The sequence below is a fragment of the Cannabis sativa genome, chromosome 6 (genome assembly GCF_029168945.1).
Source record: "Cannabis sativa cultivar Pink pepper isolate KNU-18-1 chromosome 6, ASM2916894v1, whole genome shotgun sequence".
Classification (NCBI taxonomy): Eukaryota; Viridiplantae; Streptophyta; class Magnoliopsida; order Rosales; family Cannabaceae; genus Cannabis; species Cannabis sativa.
This window is the reverse complement of record NC_083606.1, coordinates 61,160,294-61,172,744: the sequence shown is the minus strand read 5'-3', so window position 1 is coordinate 61,172,744 and position 12,451 is coordinate 61,160,294.

Genomic DNA, 12,451 nt, shown 5'->3' with positions numbered 1-12,451 from the left:
AAATTTAGTAATTTTTTTTTATGATCGTATATGTTATAGTTATTTAAGATTACTTATAAATTTTTTAAAAAAATTTCAGTAGTTTATAATATTGAAAATAAGATTTATATATTTTGTTATATGCACGATTATTTTTTCTTATAGGAGTAATAAGTAATAAGTCTACAGTACACCCTCTTAAAAGAGTGTTTCGGTAGATCTCCTATTTGTTTCGGTAGATCTCCTATTTGTTTCGGCACTTTAAAAAAAATTGCTGATTTTTTTTATGATCGTGTATGTTATAGTTATTTAGGACCACATGTTAATTTTTTAATTTTTTTGAATAGTTTACAATGCCGAAATAAAATTTAAGCATTTTTTTGATTTTTCTTATACGCGTGGTTAATAACTGTTTAAACCTTATTTCCAGCATTATAAACTATTTAGAATTTTGTAAAAATTTACAAGTAGTCCTAAATAGCTACAACGAACGCGATCATAAAATGAAATTAGACTAAGAAAAAAAGTTCAATGCTCAAACAGATAAGGGGTCTACCAGAACGACTCTTTAGGGGGGTCTACTACAAAATTTTTCATTGTTTTAATCTAATTTACAACACTGTAAACTAAACTGAAATTTTTTTAAAATTTATAAGTGGTTCTAAATAGCAACAACGTACGCGATCATGAAAAAAAAATTAGACTAAATTTTTTTCTAAAATGCCTTGTTGACTTCGCTTTTAGCCAACGACAATGAGTCTTTTTGATAAGCGATAAACGATATGTCGTAATGAGTATATATGAGAAAGCAATAATAAGACACAGGAATTTTATAGAGGTTCAGCCCTGAGCAGTTCGGTAATAGCCTAATCCTCGTTATTTGTATTGACTTAAGAACAAAGAAGAAGTTTCTTTTTCTTATAGCTCTTACAACAGTATCTCTGAATATATAATTCTTAGATAATAGTATAGCCTTAGCTTAGCTGCGTATCAGCTTATAATTTCTCCGTCCCTTGCCCAGTGAATATTCCTCACTATTTATAGGGCTGGGAAATTTGAGGAGGAAGAGTTTCCTCTCTCGTTACAATGCGCATAAAGAGAAAGATCATGTGATCAATGTTGAATGCAAGGATCGTGGGATTGAGATTGAGTACACTGATAGTGGGATCGTGTGTATGCCATATCCACGTAAGCTGATCCCTGAGTTGTAGGGATTGAGTTGATGACTCATGATGTGAAAGCTAAATTCGCTAAGTGTTGATTGCCCTGCACGGCTCGTTGAATATCTCATTCTGGATGTGTCAGCGAGGCATCCTGCTCGGTCTATCATTCCGAGCAGATGCTCCAAGTGGACTCCACGTGTCACCATTCCCGTGATGCCACGTTAGAGTGCAAAATTTGGGAAAACATTTGCCCCCCAAGTCTGTACGGGACCTCTGAGGTTGCGTGTAGACTTATTCCAAGCTGGCTCTGCCTTTGGATGGGGACACGTGTCGAGCATGACCGTTCGAGACTCGATGTGAAGCTGCTGGGCGTCCCTTCGGTTTTTCAGCTAATTAATGCTCTGACAATTAATATTTTGAAATCCGATTTTCTCTCTCCACAGCTGACGGTTGCACTCAATTACTTTTGATTTCCCATATTCGCTTTTGAGGTGGGAAGCCGAGGAATCTAAGGTTCCTTTTGATACAGTTCCCCCTTTGCCTATAAATACCCATAGTACTGGCACATAACTCATTTTATCACCCTTCGTTGTTAAGTAAACTCCATAGCGAAAAGAGAATTTTCTGGCCTCAAAGTTGCCGAAGTGCCTTCAAACGATTGCTGGTTTGCTTGAACTCAGACATTCGAATCTTTGAGTAAGTTATCGATTTCCTTTATACTTTTCTTTGCATGTTTACACTTTGAATGCAACTATGTTGTAGAAAGAATGCTTAGGAAAACCCTAGGGTTAGAAACTTCTGCGACTCTTCTTTACCACGTCTTCATGTGGGCTTACAGCCATAGAGCTTGTCTTTGACCCACATTGTGTATGTCTTCCATCTTGCTTATTCTAAGCTTCATGAACTTTTTCGCCCTAACCCAAGAAAACTTTCTGACTTCTTGAGTTTTGACTTTTCTTTAGACACAGTCATTCTTTAATCTGTTGAGTACTTCTAGTCGGCATATTTGCTTGTTTCTCGTTTGATACTCCGTCCAACACTCATCTTGTGTGTTGTCTTTTGTAGATGAACCCAGGTGAGTCTTGGGAACTCGGGCATCAGATCGACCAGGATTTGCTTCAACTTCTGCATGAGGTTCATCCTCGTCTTCGTGCTAGTCCTCCTAGCGAAGGAAACTCTTTTGACCGTGTACCTAGCCTGTAACACCCTAACTACCATAGGCGTATTACGTGATTTTTAAACGTACTGTGCAGCTCGTTGCTAATCAACGAGGTTTATGGAAAAACGTGATTAATTAAAATTTTGCTTTTTTAATTAAACTTATAAAACAATATTACAAAAGACTCGGGATCCCGATTATAAAATTATTTACAAAAAGTTTTAACTGTTTAACTATTACATAAAATAAAGGTCCTCTAACAACCAGTTACAAAAATCAGCCTTGCTGTCCCGAGGATCGTACGCTCCAGGCCTAACCGCCCCGACATGTACAATCTTCACAAGCTCGCTCACGGCCCATCAGCTTTAGCCTTGCCTTTACCTACACATAAACGTAAACTGTGAGTCGACGTACTCGCAAGAAAAGCATAATAATACTCATACATAATTCTAACTGCCGTGTCCAACACGATACTGAATCCCGCTACTGCCATGTCCAACATGGTACTGAGCCACTACTGCCATGTCCAACATGGTACTGAGTTTTGAACGTTCACAAGGACGGTACTATTGACAAGTATCCTCCTGATCGGTCGAACCGGTCATACTCCGCCGTCGGGTCATACTCCACCGTACCGACGGGATAGGTCAATAGCACGGAACCACCAACCAAATGTCACTGACGGCCAAACCTGGTCATACTCCGCCGTCGGTCATACTCCACTCGTACCGACGTGACAGGGTTGGATGGTTCGAAGCCAACATACAACTAATGTAATCTAATAGGCTTCCTACATGCACGCTAAACATGTAATCTACATATGCATACTGTTATACTAATCTTACCTGGATTCCGAATTCAGGTGTGCCGGTCAACCTGACTAGAACTTTAGCTGAGTGGCGGACATCGGCTCCTAAACCATAAAAATCACAACGCTATAAGTTGACACGCTAAATCACTTCCCGGGACTTAAACTAGGAACTAAAAGTTTCCCTATCGATAAAAAGCATGGCAATACCCCTTAAAACATAAAAACGAGGAAAAACACGGTTCTCGAAAATTCCCCAACCGACGTACGGTTGCCCAACCTAATTCCGTTCGGGAATTATCGGACCCTCATCCGGAATTCCGGTTGCACAACCGGAATTCCGGTTCCTCGCAGGAATTTTTTCAAAAATTCCTAGCTCAACCAAATCAAACCCAATTTATTCCAAACCTTCCAGACCTGCTCTAAATACCCCAAAGAACAAATCCAAGGCATCAAACTAACCCAGAAATCACAGATACACAAATTGCCATTAAAGCTCAAGCTTTGAGTTCTAAACTCAAACTTGAGCAAATCTCACAAACATGCAATCAAACCTGGTTAATTCTACCTAAATATGCATGAATAAGCTTCTGAAAACAAACAAGAACAACAGCAACAACATAGTAACAGATTACACAACATTTCTTCAAAAATCATAACTTTTTGCATAGAAAACTCAAAGCTTTACACAACCTAACTAACATGCTTCAAAACAGCTCAAATAACTTCAATTAAACATGCTTTACACCTCAGAAATCAACAACAAAACACAGCAATAATAACAGCCACAAAAGCATGCATTTACCCAATATTTCACCATTTTTTTCATAATTTTAAAGAAGAAATCAAGAGAAGCTAACCTAGCTTGAAGAATGCTTAGAATGGATGAGAGTTTGCTTGAAAATCAAATAGAAAATCAACTTCATGCACCCCAATGCTTCAGCCGTAAAGAGAGAGAGCTTTGAGAGAGTTTTTCTAATTTTTTTCTAAGTGTTTTGTAAAAATGAAAGAAAAACACATAATGCCACTTATCATATTCCATTTCAGCCAAGTAAACATTAAAAATAAACATTTAATTTTCAAATAAAAAGCCACTAAAAGACAAAACACTAATGGAGAAAAAAGACCATTTTGCCCCTCCACCATAAAATCACATAAATCATACTAAAGGGGTATTTTTGGGAAATTCTAAATTCCCGGCCAATCCCGACATTCCCAATGTCTAAAACCCGTCCCCAAACTACTAACATACTAAATTGTGATTTCTACTGAGCCAAACGCCGAGTTCCAAAATACCGGGCACCGAAAATGCAAAATATGAAAACTACTGAATAACATAACCATGCATTTCTGAATTCCATAAATAACAGCAATAAATTATTTAAATAGCTATAAATAATTTCATAATTAATCATAATTAACCGATAATTTTCAAATTAACTAAGCGGGCTTTACATAGCCATAGGATGATGGCTCGTACAAAGAAAACCACGCGTCTGGCCGACGCTTTTGATCCTCAAGTGTCTCAGCTTGCCACTCTGCCCGACGCCGAACAGGATTCGGCCGTCCCGATGGAGGAGGATCGTGAGGGGGACGCTGAGGTCCAGGAGGTTGAGTAGCTAGAGGATGCGCATCAGGGCAGTCCTTCCGAGGCGGAGGGAGAGGAAGAGGTTGAACCCCCTAACTTCGGGGAGTACAATGAGGCTGGGCAGCCAGTCGATGCTGACGGAGACGTCCTGGTTGAGGGCGTGGACTACGTCAGTGAGGAGCTTGTTGAGGCGGTTCCTCATAGGAGGTAGGGTGCCTTGGGCGCCAGGTGGGTAAGTCCTCCGTCCAAGATTTCGGAGGCACGCCTTCTAACTCTCGACCAGGAAGGGTACCTGGGCGAGCTGGACTGCTACATTCCCGCCCACGACAATCGTGCCACAAATCCTGATAAGGGAATGTGCGCCTGGTCTGGGGCTCACGGCCAGGAAGGGGCGCTGATGCCCTTGCACAAGTACTTCAGGGATGTGGCAGACTTCTTTGGTCTCTACCCTGCCCAAATTACTCCAAAGGGCATTAAGTATTTGTCCGCTCTCTTTGTCCTCTACACTTCCCAAGGATGGGATGCTCCTTCCCCCCACGAGGTCGCCTGGTTCTTCGACCTGAAGTCTACCCCCAAGCAAGGCAAGTCTGGGTACTTCTACTTCTCTCAGCCAGGCTTCAAGTGGTTGAGCGGTACGGATGACAAGGCCATCATCAAAATAGGGTGTTTTGCTGATGAGTACTTCATGGTGAAGGATCCGAGCATTACCCGGACTCAGTTTCAGCAGATTCCGACATATCACCGTCCTCCCCTCACTCTTGCTCTTAGGGATAGAGCTCAAAAACTTGCCCGATTGCCGGAGGAAGATAGGAATATCATCCAGTTGACCTCCGATGATAATCTGGTGAAGTATGGGCTTTACCCTGAGGACTTTTCTCCTAAGTCCATGGCGGGGAAGAAGAGGAAATCTGGTGCTGGCCGGTCTGAACGAACTCATCCGGAGAATGAGTTGATTCAACTGAAGCGAGAGGCTAAGTTGAAGAAAGGTGCTAGGGCCAAGCAGTATGCTCAGGAGCCTTTGAATCCTGAAGATGAAGCCGAGGACGAGCAGGTGACCCCATTGAAGAGGAAGAAGAACTCCCGGCCACGCCCAGGCCTATTGAACATGTAATTCGCATAAGGGAGCCCACTTCACCTGTTCGGTCATCTCTCCCTTTGCCGGAAAAGGGAAGGCTGTCATGTCTGAGATAAGATCAATGTCAGGTGATGATGGACTTCTGAGTCTCCGTGCGAGCGGTCACCTTGCATTTTAATTTACTTTTGAGCTTCTTGACTTTCATGCCTTATGTTTTCTGATGGTTGTTTTCTAACCATACTATTTTGGTTCTGTGCAGACATGTCTCGGCAGATGATCGATGCCCTGAGGAAGAGAATGGGCGGAAGCTCTAGCGCCTCTCCTCCGGCCAAGAAGTCCAAGGGCGGTGAGGGGTCCTCGTAGAAGAGACCTTCTAGAGAGGTCATTGACCTTTCCGAGGAGTTGACTGCTGCAAACCCTTCTACCCCTAAATCTGTCAAGTCCGAGGAGTCTGGACCACCAACGGCTGGGTCTGAACTGGTCAGGAGTACTCCTGAGCAGGTGCAGGCACCAACTCCACCTTTGCCTATGCTTCCAAAGGCCAAAAAGGGCAAGGAGATGCTAGCCCACTACCTGAACCGGCTGGTTCCCGAGGTCAGTGAGCAACTGGCTGGTGCTAATAGTGACTCATCTCTAGATGTGTTGGTGGGCGGAGTCCTGAAGGAGTTCACCAGGGTAAGTCTTCTTTGATACTTCCCTTTAACTTTTCACACTTAGCTCCATATGCTAAATTTTTTCCTTTGTGCAGGCCGGTTTAAAGTTAGCCTACACTTACTCCCGGGCTAAGTCTGTTGCTTCCAAGAGCGCGGCTCTGTCCGACACCTTGAAGGCGAAGGCGGACTTGGCCAAAAAGGAAGTTGTGGAGGCCAGGGCAGAAACTGGAGCTGTTCGGTTGGAGTTGGGCGAGGCCAACAAGAAGCTGTTCGCTGCCAAGAAGAAGATCTACGTGCTAAAAAAGGATCTTGAAGCTTCTGATCGCTTTGAGGAGACCATCGAGATCTTATCTGCTGAAGTAAATAGTCTTCAGGATGAGAGGACTTCTCTGCGGCAAGTTCTTCTTCGGATGAAGGAGGAGAAGGACGCCAAGGTGGGGGAGCTTATGGTCGAGGTGGACAGGTTGAAGGAGAAAGTCAATGCCTTGGAGACAGCCAGTCTCGAGCTCTTCTTTGATTTTTGGAAGGCTAATTCCCGAGCCAACTTCGACTACTTGGGTGAGGCTAAGGATATGTACCTTGAGTACTGCGCGGCCCAAGTAGCTTATGGTGGGAACGAGGTGGCTGCTTCAACCTCCGGCCAAGCTGCTTCAACCTCTGGTCAGGCTGCTGATGCTTCTCCTATTCAAACAATAGATCCTCCTGCTCCAGTTGGCCTAGAAGAACCGAACCAAGAGCCTGGGACTCCAGCTGTTTAAACAGTTCTCTTTTTATCTCCTTTTTATATATATATATCTTATTCGGCCTCAGGGCCTTTTTTAAGACATCATGATCGACCACGCGGTCTTTAAACTTGGAACTATTTTTAATTTTTTGGACAACGGGCTAATCGGGCAGCTTTTAATCCCGATACTACGTGCTTTTGTCATCCTTAATGAATTTCATTCTCTGTTTATAATTATCGTGCAATTGTGATTGTTTTATTTTTACCAAATGCTTTGTACAGGTATAGGTGCCCCCCAAGTGACCAAGCAGACGTATGACTCTTGGTCACTTGTCTTTCGCAAATATATTGCTTATCTGTTTGGTGTTTTGGGTTCGACTAAACCTTTTGTACGCACTTTAGGTAAATTATAATCATGCTGATTTTTTCGACTCAATTGAATTTGAAATACTATCTTTATTCATTTATTGATCGAAAATGTATTTGTTATAGTAGTAACTTACATCAGAGCTAGTGATCTAATCTGATCTTTTAGCTTAACATGACATAAAACAAATTGCAGACATAAGAAACTGTACTTTAAAGTGGTCTTGCTGACCTGAGTACTTTTGTTTCTGAAACCTTTGCGCGTAGTCTGCCCAGAAGGCCATTCACTTAGAAGCGAATGTTTATTTAGTACTTTGAAATGGTCTAGCCGACCTGAGTACTTTGAAGTGGTCAACCCGACCTGAGTACTTTGAAGTGGTCAACCCGACCTGAGTACTTTATTGGTAGTATTTCCTTAAATGCTCTCCATTCCAGTACCGTGGTACTAGAAAGAGTTGCATTTTTCCGTCATACTTACCTAATTTGTATGCTCCGGAGTCAAGAACTTCGACCACTTGGTATGGTCCTTCCCAGTTAGGTCCTAGTACACCTGACGTGTTGTCTTTGGTGTTTAGGAATACCCTTCTGAGGACCATGCCTCCCACGAAGAATTTCCAAGCTTTCACTTATTTGTTGAAATACCGAGCTACTTTTTGTTGATGAGCTATTAACTTTAAGTTTGTAGTTGCTCGTTTTTCTTCGATTTTATCAAGTGATTCTGCAAGGAGTATGTGATTGATACCTTGATCGTACGTCAATCCTCTATGGGAAGGTGGCTCGAGTTCGACGGGCATCATAGCTTCATAACCGTACACCATTGCAAATGGTGTCTGACCGGTTGCTATTTTTTCCGTTGTACGGTATGACCATAGAATTTCGGGGAGTTTTTCTGGCCAGTTTCCTTTGGCATCTTCGAGTTTCTTTTTTAGTGTATCCTTCAAGGTTTTGTTGACTGCTTCAACTTGACCGTTTGCTTGAGGATGTGCCACTGCGGAGAAACTTTTGATGATACCATGGTTCGCACAGAAATCAGTGAAAGATTGGCTGTCGAACTGCTTGCCGTTGTCCGAGACTATTTTGTACGGTAGTCCGAACCGACATATGATGTTCTTCACTATAAAGTCTTGAACCTTCTTTGATGTGATAGTTGCAAGTGGTTCAGCTTCAGTCCACTTAGTAAAGTAGTCGACTACTACCACTGCGTACTGCACCCTGCCTTTACCTTTAGGTAACTGTCCGATTAGGTCAATTCCCCAGATGGCAAAGGGCCACGGACTTTGCATCTGTGTTAGATCGTTGGGCAGAGCTCTTGGTATCTTTGAAAATCTCTGGCATTTGTCGTACTTCTTGACATAGGCTCTCATATCTTCAATCATCGTTGGCCAGAAGTAGCCTTGCCTTAGAATTTTCTTCGATAAGCTCTGTCCGGCTGCATGATTTCCACAAAATCCGTCGTGAACTTCAAATAGAAGTCGTGCAGCTTCATCTGGTATGACACATCTGAGTAATGGCATCGAGAATCCTCTTCTATACATGACCCCTTCTACTATGATGTACCATGCTGCCTTTCTTCTCATTTTCTGAGCTTCATTTCGGTTATCTGGGAGTTCTCCAGAGTTGAGATAGGCCGCTATTGGCGTCATCCAGTTTGGAGATGTGTCGATCATTTGGATTTCTTCCGCGCCAGTGATGCTAGGCTCTTCAAGGAACTGGATAGGGACCGGGTTTTCCTTGTCACTTATATTGCTGCTCGCCAATCGAGCTAACACATCTGTCGTTGTATTTTTTCTCTTGGAATTTGTCTGAGACTGTAGCTTTTGAATTGTGCGAGCAGATCATGTATTTTGCTCAGATATGCTATCATTTTTTCTCCCTGAGCCTCGTACTCGCCGGATACATGATTTACCACCAGTTGTGAATCACTGCATATCTCAATGTGTTTGGCCTTCATTTCCTTCGCTAGTTTAAGTCTAGCGATTAGGGCTTCATATTCGGCTTTGTTGTTAGAGGCTTTGAATCCGAATTTGACTGCAGCGTGCAGGTGTTGCCCCAGGTGTAACAAGGGCAATTCCTGCACCAGATAGTTGATCTGTGGCTGACTCATCCACATGTAGCTTCCAGGTCGGTTTGTCTTCAATATTACTTGGCTGTGGTATTGGCTCGGGATCGCTTTCTGGTATGCTTTCTATTTTGCCTGTGCATTCCACCACAAAGTCGGCCAAGGCTTGGCCTTTGATAGCTATTCGGGGTTGGAAATTGATTTCGTACTGACCCAATTCTACCGCCCACTTGAGTAACCGTCCAGAGGCATCTGGCTTCTACAGTATTTACCGTAGTGGTTGGTCGGTATACACCCGAACAAAATGAGCTTGAAAGTAAGGCCTCAGCTTCCTTGTTGCTAGAATGAGGCAGTAGGTGAGCTTTTCTATCAACGAATATTGGCCTTCAACTTCGACGAGTCTTTTACTAATATAGTAGACTGGATGTTGCACGCTGTCCTCTTCTCTGATCAGCACGGCACTCACGGCATGCTCCGTAACTGCCAGGTATATTCCCAGTTCCTCACCGTCTAGAGGTTTAGAAAGGACGGGAGGTTTTACGAGCTGTGCCTTTAGATCTTGAAAAGCTCTTTCACATTTTTCTGTCCACTCGAACTTTTTGTTTCCTCGCGGGATGTTGAAGAATGGAACACATTTATCCGTTGATTTTGACACGAATCTGCTAAGTGCGACGATTCGACCAGTTAGGCTTTGTACCTCTTTGGTTTTTGTTGGCGAGTTCATATCCAGGAGGGCTTAGATTTTTTCTAGATTGGCTTCAATTCCTCGAGCATTGATGATGAAGCCTAGAAACTTTCCCGAGATGACTCCAAAGGAGCATTTTAAGGGATTTAGTTTCATGTTGTATTTCGTGAGGACTTTGAAACATTCGTCCAGGTCGTCTATGTGCCCCCAGCCTTTCTGGATTTGACGAGCATGTCATCCACGTATACTTCCATATTTTTGCCAATCTGGTCTTTAAACATCTTATTGGTCAATCTTTGGTATGTAGCTCTGGCATTTTTAAAACCAAATGGCATGACTTTGTAACAGTAAAGACCCACGTCTGTTCGGAAACTTGTATGTTCTTGGTCTGGCAGATGCATTTTGATCTGATTGTAGCCTGAATAAGCATCCATGAAGCTTAATATTTTGGGCCCGGCTATTGCATCGACGAGCTGATCGATCCTTGGAAGTGGAAAACAGTCTTTAGGGCATGCTTTGTTGAGGTCTGTGAAATCAATACAGACTCGCCATTTCTTGTTCGGCTTAGGCACGAGTACGGGGTTCGCGACCCAAGCTGGGTAAAAAGCTTCAATGATGAAGTTGTTGTTGCGCAGCTTTTCAACTTCATCTTTCAAGGCTACTGCTCGTTCTTTATCCAACAATCTTCGTTTTTGCTGAACTGGCCGGATGTTAGGATCGATATTCAGGACGTGTGAAATAATAGAAGGGTCGATTCCGACCATATCCGCATGTGACCAGGCAAAAACATCTAGGTTTGCTCTCAGAAATTTTATCAACTCTGATTTTACGTCGAGCAACAAACCCTTTCCAATTTTTAGCTTTCTGGCTGGGATAGCTGGATCGATCTCGATCTCTTCTAACTCTTCCATAGGTCCAACATTGCTGCTTGGGTCCCCAAGTCGAGGATCCACATCTTCATCCTCGCCTTGGGAAGTTTCCTACTTGGTAATGTTTTTTCCCTTGTCTGGGCTCTGGCTGGAGGATATTTTCTTCTTAGCCTTGGCCACTGCAAGGTTGTAACATTCCGGAGCAGATTGCTGATTCCCTCTAAGACACCCTACCCCATTTTCGGTTGGGAACTTCAAGCACGAGTGAAATATTGATGTGACAGCTTTTAAGTCATACAAGGTTGGTCGGCCAAGCATTAAAGGCTGAAGGAACATCCAATATTAGGAACTGCGCCATGATAGTTATGCTCGTCAGAGCTTGTCCAACTGTGAGGGGTAGCCGAATTTGTCCTAGAGGTGCAATTCCTTGACCGGAGAAACCATAGATAGGCTGGAGGCATGGAGTCAGATCCTTGAGCTGGAGCCCCATCTTTTCGTAAGCAGTCTTGAACAAAATGTTTGAAGAAGCTCCATTATCGATCATGGTTCTAGCCACCATTTTGTTTGCTATTTGGACTTCCACGACCAGCAGGTCGTTGTGTGGGAATCTGATCTGGACAGCATCTTCATCGTTGAAAGTTATGGTTGGCTCTCCTGCTCGTGGAACTTTTGGCTTCCTCTCTTCCACGGTTCGGATGACTTCTTCTTGCTCGTACTGAGCTGTTCGGGCATATCTCTCTCGAGCTTTGCCCGTATCTCCAGCAATGTGTGGGCCTCCAACAATGACTTGCAAGTGTCCATCTATCGGTGGAGGTAACAGCTGCTGGTTGTTCTGACCTTGGTTGGCTTTGACATACTTCTGTAAGTGCGGGTTGTTTTTCTTGATCAGATATTCTATTTCCCGCTTCAGGTTGTAGCATTCATTGGTGTCGTGGCCGTAGTCTCCGTGGAACCGACAAAATTTTGTCATGTCCCTTTTGTTGGTATCTTTCTTCATGGGCCCGGGCTTCTTGTACGGAATTAACGACTTAGTTGCCATATACACACTTTCTATATCTTCAGTTAGAATAGTGAATGCAGTGTGTTTGGCATGATCACGGGGAGTCTGTCCGGATTTCTCGGTGAACTTTCCTTTCTTCCCGTTTCCTTGCTTGTGGTTGTTGCTTGAACGCTTGCCACTTGAATTGCTGGAATAATTGGGAAGTTGGGCAGATGTTCCAATGGAAGAAGCCTTCATTTTGCCTGGCTTTTGCTCACCTTCTGCTCGTTGAATGGCTTCTTCGAGCTTGATGAAGCCTTCGGCTGTTGGAAATTATTTTACCA